A 15,432-nucleotide genomic window follows, 5' to 3' on the forward strand; every position below is an offset into this window, starting at 1 on the left:
GTTGTCCGTAGTTCATAGAATAAAAGAACAATGTTCCTTTTACTCAAACATAAACCTATAAAAAGTAAAATCAGAGAACTGATTATAGAAACAGAGTACATGTTACCTTTAGTTGTTATAAAAATGCTGTACATATTAAAGATGACCAGATAAGTAGACTTCAGTCCAGCTGAAATGAATCTATCAATCTAATTAGAACTCTAACTTCTACAAAAGATGCACATCTGACTGAAATCATTGTTTTTTTTAGGTTTCAATTAGTTACTGTTGAGACTCTTATCAAGGACACACACTCACAAGCTTTTACACACCTGGCATGTTTCACTTTCACACAAAGGCCTTTGTAGAAATAGAAACTTTAGCTGACGTACGACATCAGGCAACCACTGGGCGTGTTTTTATATATAACCAACGATTCTTCCGTTTTTGATCAGATCTGTATAATTTCGGTTATATTCACTCCACAACATATTAGCCTGTGAGGGTAAGCGTCTCTCTTTTCTAGCGCTAAAAAAGAATAAAAAAAGTAAACTCTGGTTATTCTGTGTTGGCTGATTTCCTGTTCGTGCGCTCACACGCTTTTGATCCGTCAAGTTTAAATCACAACATTACCTAGAAGCAGACTGCTATGGGTTCGTCTGTTGGCGAAGACACTCAAGATTCAAGAATCTTAATGGCATTATTGAATCTTCCACACCAATTGATTTTATCTTATTAAACTGATGGTTGACTGATGAAACTGAAGGAGTGTCTGTCACCGTCTATAGAGATCTAGTGGAGGAGACATTTCAGCTGACTCTGGTGGTTCATGTTTACAGGATGCGCCCCCTGAGAGGGACGGGTTCACCAGCACAGAGGGCAGTGACAGTTATCTCCTCTGAGACCTGTTGCCAGTCGATACGCAACATTCATTAAGCTACAAATGATTGAAGGCTCTAATAATCAAGCTGCACACAAAGAAAGTCCTGCTGTCCATTAGAAGATTAGCTGTAGTATATATATATATATATTTTTTTTTTTTGGGTCAGCCAATAGTCATCATTTTTAAAATGAGGAAAAAAAGTGTAGAAGAGTTACTTCTGATAACGATGTCTTCGCATGCATGAAAACTACAGTCGATTACTGTATATTACATTTCTGGACAGTCAGGAATTTCAAGGTGACAGGTTCAGTTGCAGCTAAAAACGAATGAGGAGATTTTGACCAATAAGCAGCGGCCATAGCCATGAATACAGGATGGAATCCAAACATTCTCTTAGAGCGATTTGCTTCAGCAATCGGTTCAGTTCAAATTAATTCAATTAAGTTCACTTAAAAAAAAATACTATTATTATTCAAAAGAACAATGACATTTTTTCATAACTCATCATCCAAGTATGTTCATAGAGTATTGGTGGATGATGACGCTGTGGCCAGGAAAGATCTCCGGTAGCAGTCAGTCTTCCAATGAATCTCAAGTTTTACATTGGTTATTATACTCCCAGTTACACTGACTGTACAAATTAAGGTTGTGTTATTTTTTTACATGTCTGGCCAAGCTTGCAAAGTTTACTTAAACCAATAGCAAAGTTGTCAAATTGATAATTCAGTACCTTTAAAAAAAAGGTACTGAATTATGTGTTTAAAAAAAAGTATATATAAATTTAGGTCAGTTCAGAGCTGATTTTCTGTATTGGTCGGTATTGGCCGATGCTAAACCTCAGATATCTGTATCGGTATCGGAAGTGAAAAAAGCGTATTGGTGCATCCCTAGTAAAAACAATGTCTTGTTGTCACGGTAACACATTTTAGCAACTATCTGAAAGTAAAAAAAAAAAAAGTAAAATCAAAAATTCTATCCATCAGCACATCACCTGGTCCAGAGAGAATGAATGTTACAAAGAATAATGTCTAAACAAAATAAAAAGTATGAACAAAAAGAACAAATCAGAACAAAGAGAGCTCCTACAGCAGGCTGCCACCATGAGGAACCCAGTTCAATTATAATATTTTTGTTTTGAGCCCATTTCAAGTAATACATTGATAATGACACAATAATAAAAGCCCACCCTCTCAAAGACTAATAAACATTCATTATTTACATCCCTCCATCCATCCATTTTCTATACTCTTGTCCCTAGTGGGGTCAGGAGGGGTGCTGGTGAATATCTCCAGCAAACGTTTCAGGCAAGAGGCGGGGTCACCCTGGACAGGTCGCCAGTCTGTCGCAGGGCTTATTATTTACATTGCATTTAAATATCCAAAAATAAAATATGACAATCAAAAACAACAAGTAAAAAGGAAATAAAAACCACACACAACCAAAACTATAAATTAAGTCCCTGGTATTAAAATTACCCTTCACAAAATATTAATCACCAAAATAAAAATAAAAATAACGTGGAAGCGCAAACACAGGATTTGTCTGTGGGAAACTTTTAGAGATGACTGTCTGTGGTCCGTCAAGTAGGTTTGGATGGTGGAAGACGGTAATAGATGATAATTAACGAGGGTGAATGCTGTTAAACATCACTGTCCTCATTCCGGTTCACTCTGGTCGTCTTGTAGACACGATTACACATCTGACAGTCAGACAATCTGTCTGTGTGGCGGCGCACAATTGCATAAGTCCTGATTACTCATCATGCATTAAAAGCTGTATTAGCCTAATGTGTGTGTGGGTGTGTGTGTGTGTGTGTGTTTGTGTAAATCTGCGGGTGTGGCGCACCAACCCCGGCTGCGTGTTCGACTACGACCCAGCAGAGGACAACATCCAGTCCAGGAGTCTGCACATGATGTCAGGTGAGGTTCACATCCAGAGAGGAAAACTTTTTAAACTGGTTCATCGATAAAAGACGGAGGTTTGGATTTAATAAAGAAGAAAAAAAAAACTGGAATAATACTCAGTCTGGAAAGTATGAAATTGATTAGTATTGGTAATTTTCCATATATGCAAAAAGAAGAGTGAGAAAAAATGTTTACTTTTATGATTTTTTTTATCCATGTTGCCTTTCCTTCCCCCTTGTGTTTTTACTTTTCCCTTTCCTGTCTTTCTTGTATACTTCATGAATGACTGCTAAAAGAAAAGATTACTGGATTTGATTTTTACAAAAAAAAAAAAACAAATGAGAGGATACTAAGTCATGCAGCTACTTTTATTGACAGGAGGAAAAAAAAGTGTCAGGTCCTAAAATCAAATAAAAGTTGGTTGTGGTTCAGATTTGAATGGTTCGTGGTTTGTCCACCTCACTGGATTAAACCACCATTTATGTTTGGTTTTTTCAAAGTAGCCATGTTTGATTCACCGTTCATTACTTCTTGGCCAAACTTCTAGTTACGTTTTGATTCCTAGTTCTGTGGTTCAACGTCGTCACTATTCAACTGCCTCATGTTTGCCTTCTACTTAATTTTTCCTTTATTTCTCAAATTAAGGACATGGAATTGAGCTACACTGAACCCAGTTAAAAAGAAAAAGGCTTAAGCAGAAGCAATATGTCCCACTGGGCTCAAAAGACAACAATTTTTAAGGTTAACAGACATTTTAGTGACTTTAAGTACCACACAAATTGCAAAATGTAAATCCAGAATTGCAGGTGAAGGAGTTAAAGAAAGAAAGAAACATTGTGTTGTCTTACAGAAATGCTGAGTCATGGGTTTTCCCATTGAACTGAAGGTTTCTCAGCGAACATGCATTTGCATTCAGCTATGAGTCGTCATCATTCCCTGCCCACAGGAAAATGGCCCATTTTCAACAAAGACGTTCACAGAACCAACTACAACCCACAAAGCAACAGCTTAACAAATCTCAGCTCCAAAAGTTGTGTCATATAAAGAAAATCCACAGGCTGTTTCCCCTTTTATCTCTAAAGATGGTTAGTAATTAATAACGCATATCAATTCTCACATTTAAAGACGAAAGTGTTTTTGTTATTTTTGATTAGTGTTTTTTCTGTTTGTTTTTGGGGTTTTTTGCTAAGGAGGTCCCATCCTGCATTGTTCAGGCTCTTGGTAGCCATTTGTGATCTAGATTTCTACAGCTTTTTGTTCCATGACTGAAACAAAGAAATTCTTACACACAGTTCAAGATTTTCCTTCTCCAGCCTCCTGCGCATCCCGTCCTCAAAAGTGTTTTCATGTAAAATGCTGGGAAGCTCATCACTCGCAGGTGTCTCAGTTCTTTCTTCAGCCATTTTTTTTACTCGTGTTGCTGTAAAGTCAAGATTGCCGATAGGTGTAATCAAGTATTGTTCTTCTGACATTTAGATTTAGCAATCTGATCTGTAGAGCAAATGAGTTGGGATTAAAGGGACATGGAACAGTCATCAGTGATGTTAAAGAGCATGAGACATCACTGGTTCGTCAAAGCCACTAGAAGTTTGTTTTGTGTGGGTGTGTATTCTGTATTTTATATATTGTGGGGACCATTTTCCTGGCACATATTACATTGTGGGGACTCACTGCTCCCAAAGGAGAAATACTGTTTTTGGGTTTGGGGTAAAGTTAAGATCCACGGTGTGAATTGAGCTTTGGTTAGGGTTCTGCAGTAGAAATGAATGGAAGTCAATGGAAAGTCTCTGCAAAGACAGCGAGACAAACGTGTGTGTGTGTAGGCGTGGGCATGTGCGTGTCTTTGTGTGCTGTCTAATCTTATCATGCAGCCTAATTAATTGCACAGATGTCTCCCGCCTGATACTTCTGTCTCTTAGCTTTCTTGCTGTTTTTTTTTTTCAAGCAGTTTACTTGGATAACTTGTTTGTGAAAACTTTCTGAATGTTGTATGTTCCTAAAACGGCGACCTGATTCGAAGGTGAACCTCCTGCTAGAGCCGGCGCTGTTCCAGTTTTCCAAAAAGCAAATACATTATACATATTCAAACAGCGGTGTAATGGAAATCCATAAGTGAGAAAATACTTTTTCATATCAACCAACGATGTAATGTAAAATGTGTGGGATTTATCTCACCCTTCTCACAAAGGATTTCATATTGATATTTCTGGATGCTAAAGAATACCGTTTCTGAATGGATATATTCAGCTATATATTGTTACCTTCCTAAAATAATGACTAAGTTATTTTGATTTTTTTTTAGAAGTTTGGAATAGTTATTCCAAATAATCAATCCATCCATTTTCTAACATCCTTATCCTTATTGGGGTCAGGAGGGCTGCTGGTGCCTATCTCCAGCTAACGTTCCGGGCGAGAGGCGGGGTCACCCTGGACAGGTCGCCAGTCTGTTGCATATTCCAAATAATAATTATTCTAAATTATTATTTGGAATAATAATTATTATAAATAATAATAACTATTATTATTTGGAAAAAATAATGATAAAGAAAACTTACCAACTTCTTCTTTCCAAAAGATGATTTAGGCAAAGAAAAATTAAAAAATGACTTAAGCCATTATTTCACAAAGGTGACATTATATACGTTGCCTGGAACTGTACTGCCTAAGCAAAGTCACAGGATCCATATGTGATTTAGGTTCTTATCAGACTGTATGGTTATTTAACAGCTGCTGGCTGTTAAATAACCAGCTATGTTTATTTAACATGGGGATAAAAAAAAAAGCAAGATGATTCTCGTCTTTCAGCCAAATTTCAACTTCTGCCTCTTAAAATCCATCAGGTCCAAACAAACGTGAGCTGAGAAGATCCATTTGAATTTATTTGGTTGGTAACAAAAGGTGCAGCACAGAACAGATGCCTAAAGTTTACAGAGTGGATGTAAATGTTATCTAAAGTCCGACTTTGAAAAGGACACATGAGAGATAAACTTTATGACAGAAAGTAGAGCGGAACAGATTAGAAGAAGCAACACAGACTGAGAAGCACTGAAGCATATCAGGCTGAAGCAGCTTCAGGAGACATCCTCAGCTTAGGTAGCACACACAAGTATTATTAAAAACAATTAAAAATAACATCTTTTTCTGTTTTCAAAAGACTACACAAAGAAGAAAATCTACAGTAGAAAACCTAGCTTGTTATTGTTAGCATGGCTAACTTTTGTTTGGTTGCTTGGTCAGCTTTAAAGCTTTAAGAGGAAAGTATGTGGATTTTTAAGAAAGTATGAATCATTTGAAAGGTTTTTTTATTTGCACCAACTATGAGCTGGGAAAAGGGAAAGAGATGAACTTATGGCTGCCAACCAGCAATCAAGACAGTGTGAGCTCTATATTTGAAACTTCGGAGTTGGATTCTTTCCGTAAAACCAAAATAAAAAAGCTTTAGAACACAGTTCTTCAACTTGAAGTAAAAGCTCAAGTTGAAAAACATGGAAAACATGAGTTATAGGTTCACTGTTTATTTTCTCACCTGTCAGGTATTTTAAAGCCAATGCAATGCATAGAGATGAGCTTAATTTCCTGCTGAATCCATAAAAACCATCTTTCAGTCATTGTTTAGATTTAGACATTTTTAGTTACACTCTACTTTAAGGCACAGTTGATACTAAATACATCTTGCATTAACTTGTATTTTTCAATGATGTTATGATTGTTATATGTTTTGTTTGTTGCCGTGGTTGCCGTCTGATTCTTTCGCTCTTTCTGCAGGTATAGAGGCAGACGTCTAGGCTGTTGACTTGCCTCTGTCTTCCATCTACTCCCATTTCCTTCATTCCCTTTAATCCTTTTCCCCACCTTTCTTGATTTCTTTTCTGTCTCTGTGTCCATTACAGTGAAAGGACACTGAGACAACCTTTCAGTGTGCCACCTTGCCAGACAGGACATGTTAAAAAAAAAGAAAAAGAGAGATTGAATTCAGAAAAAATTAGAAGATGGGGGAAAAAAGGAAGATGAGGCATAAACTGCCTGCTGGCAAGAAGATGAAATCACACAATGTCAATCATGTCTCACATCCTATATGATTCTGGTTCACATTACCTTCTCAGGACTCCAGTAATGACACAGTGTGTTTTCCCCATACAAATACAACCCACAGCTGAAAGCTACATTAACGGAGTCACACAGCAGCACACGCAAACACACGGGTTGCTCCCTGCAGTCTAAAGCATATGGCTCACAAACATGGCTTCTTTACCTCAAGCAAACATAATCTTTAAACATGTAACCTGCACCGCACAGACGCTCACACACATTCACGGTACATATCCACAAAATGTCATTACACCCCAAACACCCCCAGCCACAATATGCCCTGAACAAGAAGTTCAGAGATGTGTTATTAGAGATAATGTTTACCTTCCCAGAGAAATTCCCACAGTGACAGCTACATTCGGAGTTGGAATAGCTTGGAGCTACGACATCACAGAATGTAGCTGTAGATGTTTAGACGCTTATTTTTGCTTTAAGAGATAATACGAAACAAGAAACGGGGCATGAGGGATAGATGTTCCAGTGTTTGAACACACGGGAATACATGGGATCCCTGCTGAGAACAATATCACACTGGTCCTAATGGTGCACACAACTCAAACAGGTGCATTATTTGATACAGACCAGATTCTATTAACATCACCCAAAATCTATTTGTCCCATTTTGGAAACATTAGGAACACCACTCTCTTGGTCTGCACTGATTTACCGGCCAGCCGATTTATTGGCCCTGATTTCCTTAATTTTAGGAGATCAGTGATCGGCTTCCCTTACATGGGAAGCTGATCTTATTCACTGATCTTGCGTTAAGAGAGGTTTGACTGACAACTGCTAACATGACCTGGTGGGGGGGTCTGTCAGTCAAACCAATAATCACCCCACTGCTACCCACTCAGCAATTTTCTTGCTATATTTAACAACATTTCAGACAAAAAAGTCAGCATTGGAAGAAATTGTAATCGGCAGGTCAGGCGTTTTAAAGATTGGTAATCGGCGATCGGTCAGAAAACTGCAATCGGTGCATCCTTACCATCCTCTAAAGATAAGCTACTTCAGTTAAGCTAAACGGTTCTTTGCAATAAAAAAAAAAATCAAGTAACATATTAAACTGTACATGTACAAAAATATGTATATATTTTTTTCCTGCTTATTTTGCAAAAATATTAGGACCCAAACTAAGACATTTTAATTAATGACAGAATCTAATGTGTCAACAAATCTTAATGCAATGAATCACATTTTATTGTTACAAGTTTCCATCCGTTTCTTGTATGCCCGTAAAGCTACATCTACCCTCTACAAATATGGGCAACAGATCTGCTTCTCTTGGCCAAATGGGAGTTCATTTTTGCTTCGCCATTTTTAGAAGGAAGGAGGAAGTGAAGGAAGTCGTTCAGTCCAGGTTGGCCACGCCTCCAAATGTTGAGCAGTTAAAGTCGGATCGAGAGGAAAGTGTAAGACATTTTACTGCTGACAAAGATGTGGCTCGGCTCTGCATTTCTCTCTTCGCAATGAGTGATGGTGTCACGGCTAAACGTTAGTGATGGGGTAAAGTCAGATCCAATCCTATCAAATTTCAACAGAGTCCACGCCTCCAGCAAGCAATTATTTCTCAGCAGCCGAGGGTCCAGACCTTCTGGACGAAGCAAAGTGTAGAACAAGAAGCTGGTTTTTACCAGACTAACAACATCTATAAAAATTCTTATTTTTATTCTTGCATTTTTATGATATAAAGCACTTTAAAATGCCTTGTTGCTGAAATGTGTCATATAAATAAACTCTGTTGATTGATTGTACAGATTAAGAGACATTTAAAGATGAGTATTTCTAATTAACTGGATGTATGTACCTAGAACAAGTCTCTTGCTTATCAACAACTTTATCAACAGTAACGATAAAAGGCATCATATTACCCCTATACATCTACCTCGTCGCTACTGACGACGTCAGGGCTTCACAACTGCAGTTCTCAAAGTCTTAAAAGGAAGGACATGATCATATTAATATTCACAGTAATATAATTTCACCCTTCTTTTGAATGTTCTGTAAAAGAAAATAGAATGTATTTCTCTAATAAACAGAATAATGAGGTACTTTAAATGTGCACTTAGTTCCGTGTGAATGATTAAAGCTGCATCTCATAGACTAGAATTTAATCTGATGAACTAATTACCATCTTTAACACGGATACCACACATTTGACTGGTAATGTTATTCATAGTTTTTGATTGCAGTCATTTTCCCCATCTTGTAAGCTGATGTTCTAATCCTTGCTTCACTGGATATAATCCAGGAAGCCCAGATACCAACATGATAGTTTGCCTGTCGTCTGATTGCTTAAACTGCCGTAAGAGGGTCACATCAGACGATAGCGAGAAAGCTGCTGGTCAGGCATTCTTATAGGCTGATAAATAAAAACAATTGTTTTCTAGTGGATAACAGAAATGGTAGACGGGGAATTGCCTTACAGCATGCAGCTGCACAACGAAATGTGAAACCTTTGGTACACAAATTGTACATACGCTGTGCATCCACACTCACAAGAGATGCACAAAGGCTTCCTATGTGTGTCCGATTCATACAAATCCAGCTCAGACAGGGTGTAGTGCAGCGGTATTAAAGATGAGGCTGTGAAAGCCGGATGGGATAAACACTAACAACAGAATGGAGCACGGCTGCTGAAAATCTCATTAACTGTAAATTGAAAAACAGACCAAAATAATGTCTTGCAGAGCGATAGCCGAGGCAACTCCGTGTCTTCTTCCTCTCCCCAACGACTTTCCTGACTGGATTACCCCCCACACACACACACACACACACACACACACACACTCGCTGTCTGTCTCGCAAACAAACATGTATTGTCAGTGTGAGCTTCTTGTTTTATACCTGTGGGGTGGAGGAGGTTTCCGACCTAGGTAGGTGATGTCTGAAGAAATGAAGAGCAAAAATCAACATTGCCTCAGTGAGGCCTGTTCTTATAATTTGAAGGATTAATCCAATTTTATTCAACCTTTATATGACCAGGATAAAAACCCATTGAGATTGAAAATCCTCTTTTTCAACGGGGTCCTGGCCAAGAGATAGATACAAATACACAAAATTACACAGTTAAAAGCGTGTCAAGCTATAAAAAGCATTGAATTAGACTCAAGAACTTTTAGTTTGGATGCAAAGCATCAAATGAGATGAATTCAGTCAGTCTAAGTTTAACTACTCTATGTGAATACGTGATTCAACATCCAACTTTTTTTAATCACTCTCAACGTCATTGTACCAAAATGGTCCAATTCCAATCCGGAGCTGACCTCACCATGTTTCTCCTCAACAGAAAGTCAGATTTTTCTGGCTTTGAGAAGAACATAATTACAGAAAAATATTGAACAAGCCGCCACATTTCAGCCTTACTAGCCAAAATAACCGCAGACTGTATTTTAAAGTTATTTTCCAACTTTTAGCTTGTACTTCTGATATGTAATGGTGTGACTTCTTGGCCAGGTCTTATTTGAAAAAGACATGCTGATCTCGAGGTTAAATAAATGCCTAATTAACTGCTCTACTGATTGAGGTTTACTTAACACTCTCAACTTAACTTTTACACTTCAGTCAAACATAAAAGGGCAGCTGGTTTGAAGAATGGAAGAGCCACAGGTGAAGTGGGAGGAGGCTTCCTTTTTAGCCACAGGCAGACTGCAGCATAAAGGTGAAGCAGCAGACAGCAGTGAGCTGAAGGTCTGCCATCAATAACGCCTGTCTGTCTCAGACGTGTGCTCATCTGACCCGCAGTTTCACACGAGCACCTTGTGTGACCATTCTCCATTCTCATCCAGCTTCACCTACATGTTTCAACATCATTCATTCCTCACTTACTCTCCCTCCTCCCCCATCTGTTTCTAACTCCTGTCTTATGAATTTAGTATTCCCTCCACTCTTCCTCTTTTGACGTTTGCACTCACCCTATTAATTTCTTTGTGAGTACCATCTTTCTCTCTCTCTCTCTCTCTCGTCTTGCTGAGGTGGTCTAACTCAGATGAGCTGCTGCAGCTTTCGCTACTCTGCTGATGATTTATCGCCCCACTAGTGATCAGGGATGGGAATGATGGAGGCCAGCGTGTAGAAGTCAGAGAATGTGGTGGGAGGGGAGCAATAAAGAAAAGAGGATAAAGGGAGAGTAGGGACAATAGATGGTGTGTGTAGGGGGGCGGACCGGGGAGAGGCAGTAAACCTGCTGTGATCATGCTTTTTATGATGAGCAAAACGAGTCCGGTAATCAGTCTGGTCTATAAGAAGGCTTCAGTTAAAGAGGCAGTGTTATATAAAATCCAATTTTTTTATTTTTCCGTGATGTTATTATGTTATTACATCATCAGAAACAGTCCTGGAGTGTTGCTTTGATTCTTTCATGCACATTTGAGAAATCCTTTAATCTCCCATGGCAACCATTCCGCTGTGCAAAACACCTGGGTGAACCTAGCTCCACCTTCAAGGACAAAACTCCTCTTAAAAGCTGTAGTTTCCAAGCTTCCGATTCACAGATCAGCCCTCCAGTCTTAAACTCAGCTCCTTCAGACTAGCCAGTGGCAAATACCTGATGGAACTATGCATCTGCTAAGCTCATTATAGAGCTACTTCTCAGTGAAACACTGGTAAAAACGATAAAGGGTTAATAGAAAAGCCATGTTGTGATGAGTTTCTCAAGGTGGAATTTTAGAAAGAGGAGAAGTTTGTAAAGAGACAGAGGCCCAATTTCAAGGTATTAAAGTACAAAGTCAAATTGTACCTTATATACCATACACCTAATATGGTATATAAGGTGTTATATGACCTTTACCTGCAGTTGTGTTTATAACAACTGAAAGTAACAGTTACGTGATTGTGCTGCAAAATGGCATTATGTGGCTGGAAAATACATGATATACACTTGTCAAAATCTAATGTTTGTTACAGGTTTCTCTATTGGTGACTGTTTTTATGATGTAAAGCTCTTTGAACTGCCTTGTTGCTGAAATGAACTTGACTGACTGATTATACTGCCCCTATAAGCAATACATTTGGCAAAGAATATCATTTTGCAAATCCGACATATTGGACTTGAGTGTGATTGAGAAAGATACATACATGAGAAAAAAATGAAAGTCATTGTTAAGAGAGCAAAAGGAATCAGCAGGAGAAGTCAGAAAAATCAAGAAAAGAAAGCATGAAGAAGGGGAAAAAATGAGAATCAGATCAGCCTACTTAGTCTGGCTCACCAGACATCATGCAGAAAACTAAAGATGGAAGACAGAAAAAAGGGTGTGTGGAGGGACAGAGGACTTGATGGATGAAGATAGGACGGGAGGAGTTTGGGTGAAAGAAGGATGGGAGAGTGGAGAGGATGCTGAGAGAAGCAGCCAGGAGTGAATTTATTGCAATCATTACACTTGATGGACTCACTGAAGCTGCACCTCATACACACTGTCTGTCTCCTCTGTGTGGGGGTGTGTGTGTGTGTGTGTGTGTGTGTGTGTCATATGCACATGTATGTGATCAGTCTGGCTGAGTGTTTGTCTTTAGCACGTTAACATTTACGTTGCAGTGAATAATTTGCCAGGAAGGAGGGCAGAAAGGTTTCTCTGTGTGATGATTAAAACATGCTAGCTGTGCTTGTGTCTAACTACTGTATATGTTGTTCTTGTAATTACATTTTCAAAAATCCTTTCTGTATTTTTCCCGAAACAAAATTATGTATAAGTGGATGGGATTTTAACACGGTGGCTGACAGGTGCAAACGCGTAGCAAGCAACGAAAATAAAATGCAACAGAAAAGTCGCTGCATACAATGAATGCTGCAACCACATATAAAATGTTGCAAATACACACAAAAAAGGAGCAAGAGTGGAATTAGTAAAAACAACAGCAAATATGAAATGCTGTAAAGTCGTTCCACAAAACGGAAGTGCTCCAGACCACCAGGGGGAGTCGACTGACAAATCATCATGCATATAGAAAAGACAGGATGTGATGGTTTAATGGGATGTGCAGCAGATGGAAAAGCGCTACACATCATGTTTCTGAAACATGCAGTCTTTCGTAACATTATTGAACATCAGGAGATTTACATGTAGTATTACTGACTCCAGACTCCCTCTAGTGGTCTGGAGTACTGTCGTTTTTTTGGAGCAAGTTTGGAGCTTTTTTTTACTTCCATTGGGTTTTTCTTTTAGAGCTGCAGTATATAACCTTTACAGAACATGTTTTATACATCACACTATCACAATGTCTAACAGTATGAGACCCATCCATCCATCCATTTTCTGTACACCCATGTCCCTAGCAGGGTCGGCAGGGGTGCTGGTGCCTATCTCCAGCGAACGTTTCGGGCGAGAAGTGGGGTACATCCTGGACAGGTTGCCAGTCTGTCGCAGGGCAACACAGAGACACACAGGACAAACAACCATGCACACACACACACACACACACACACACACTCATTCCTAAGGAGAATTTAGAGAGACCAATTAACCTCATGTTTTTGGACTGTGGGAGGAAGCCAGAGTACCTGGGGAGAACCCATGCAGAAAGACACCGGGAATCGAACCCAGGACATTCTTGCTGCAAGGCAACAGTTCTACCAACTGCGCCACTGTGCAGCCCTGTATGAGACCCAATCTGTTAAAAAGATTGAACTCCAGTGCTGCCAGTGCTAAATACAGAAATACACCACTCCGTCAGAAACAACCAATCAGAGCCAAGTGCTGCTGATCAGTCGATAGAGTTTAGAGTTCGATTCTAGTTTGTTCCACATTTTTCAAATGAAACAAAAAAAATACAAAATTTAGTGTGTCTGCACTGGCACATGACGACTTAAAGGAAGCATCACCTGGAGCGTGTTGGCGCCCCCTGAGGGAGGGGTTGTCCACCCAGGGCACCAAACAGATTAGGACTGCCCCTGACACGGCTACAGCCCAAGTGCTGTCACAGCGTGTTGAGCCCAAAAACATTCTGCATAGTGAAAATATGCAAATTCTTATTTTCCTGGTCAGACATGATGAATATGTTGGTTCAATTGCTCAAAATGCATCTTTTCTCAATTTACAGTACCTTCTAAATAGTAAGCCTCTTAAAAGTTATCTCTGTGTTTTCAGACATTTCTCTAAAGGCAAACTTATTCCACTAGTTCCCTGTCGGTACGTCTCAGGTCAGCTGTCCAGTCATTCATCCCACTCAGCCGCTTGCCAGACACCGACCCCCCGCGCCCCACACCCTACCACCACCAACCCAGACAGCCTCTCAGTGTATCCCACAGCAGCCGTTGCCTTGCGGTGCTCAGGTGACAGCGTGCAGATTTAAAACCCGGCAGCAGCGTTTTGTTTCTGCCCCGTTGACTCTTCCTATAACCTAAGCAGGCTTTATCAGCCCGGCGCAGCCCGCAGCGAGCTGGATGCAGCCCCCTGTGATGGGGGGAGTGGGAGAGGAGGTGCAAGAAATAAAAACCTGAGAAAAACAATCTACCAGAGTGGATGTGGAGGGAATGGGAGCAGAGAGGAGGATAAGAGCAGAAGGAAGATGATGGGTGCAGCAGGTGGGGGTGGGGGGATGTAATGGAGCAGCTAGGGAGCTCTTTAACACACCACTGAGGTCTTGGCCTGCCGGTGACCCTGTCATTATAGCGTGCATATGTTCGTGTGCTCTGGTGTGTCACAGCTTTTGACAGGTGTGTGATATCGAATCTTTTCAAGCAGCTGTCTGGCATCCAAGCCACACGCTCAACACACACACTCAGCAAAAGGTAGCTCATTCTTGCGATGGTCAAATGAAAAAAGGGTTTTTACCTAGTCGTGTAATTTCTGCTTGACCAGAAAGGGGAGAAAGAAAAAAAAAAGTTTCAGCAGTAGAGTGTCGGCCAGAAACTGAAAAAATCCCCCAACAAAACACACATTTGCAAATAGAAAACCTGTGTTCACAGCTAAGGTCATCTGGAGGGATGGCTCTCCTGAAATGAGGCCATCTTTCTGTGTACTTAACTGTCCTTCAGTAGCAACCTGTTCTGAGCAAAAAGCAGAGGTTAAATATTTCAAAGCTTTATAAAAAAAAAAACAAGTATGTTGGAGCAATTTGTAAATAGGAGTTAATAATGTACAATCGTTGTGGCTGCTTAAAAAGCAAGCCCTAATAAAATGTAATCAAGTTTTCTACATTTTTTTTTAACAATTAGCTTTTTTCCGAATTCCATGCTCCACATATTTTTTTAAGCTAAAATGGAGAAACAACTACAAAAAGCATTATGTTTCATATGTTGCTAATACTCCTCTGACACTGCTGTGCTTTTCACTTCAAAGGTATAGTTAGTCGTGAATTGAAGTGACGATCCAGCATCGCCAGATTGGAGACTTAGGCCAGCACATGAACCAGGCTGCCACAGACTACGGCGGATATAATCAAAAAACCATGAGCCTCGCAGTTCTCACAAGCCATGGAGACGACAAATGTGTGTGTCTGCGAAAATATCACAGCAATGAGCCGGTGATGACATTCTGATGCCACACTGTGTAGAAACCACTCATGTCAGCATGCAGGATGCTTGAAGTTAAACACGTGACTTACACTCAAATTAACTCAGATGAATATTTATAATCTGAT

At 39.7% G+C, this 15,432-nt stretch overlaps 1 protein-coding gene across 1 annotated transcript in view; it reads right to left on the reverse strand.

Annotated features, from left to right (window-relative positions):
* LOC114144220 (low-density lipoprotein receptor class A domain-containing protein 4) overlaps positions 1-15,432 on the reverse strand; it is a 237,894-nt gene that overhangs the window by 164,275 nt on the left and 58,187 nt on the right. The window lies entirely within an intron of this gene.

Source organism: Xiphophorus couchianus, chromosome 5, assembly GCF_001444195.1.
Source record: "Xiphophorus couchianus chromosome 5, X_couchianus-1.0, whole genome shotgun sequence".
Lineage (NCBI taxonomy): Eukaryota > Metazoa > Chordata > Actinopteri > Cyprinodontiformes > Poeciliidae > Xiphophorus > Xiphophorus couchianus.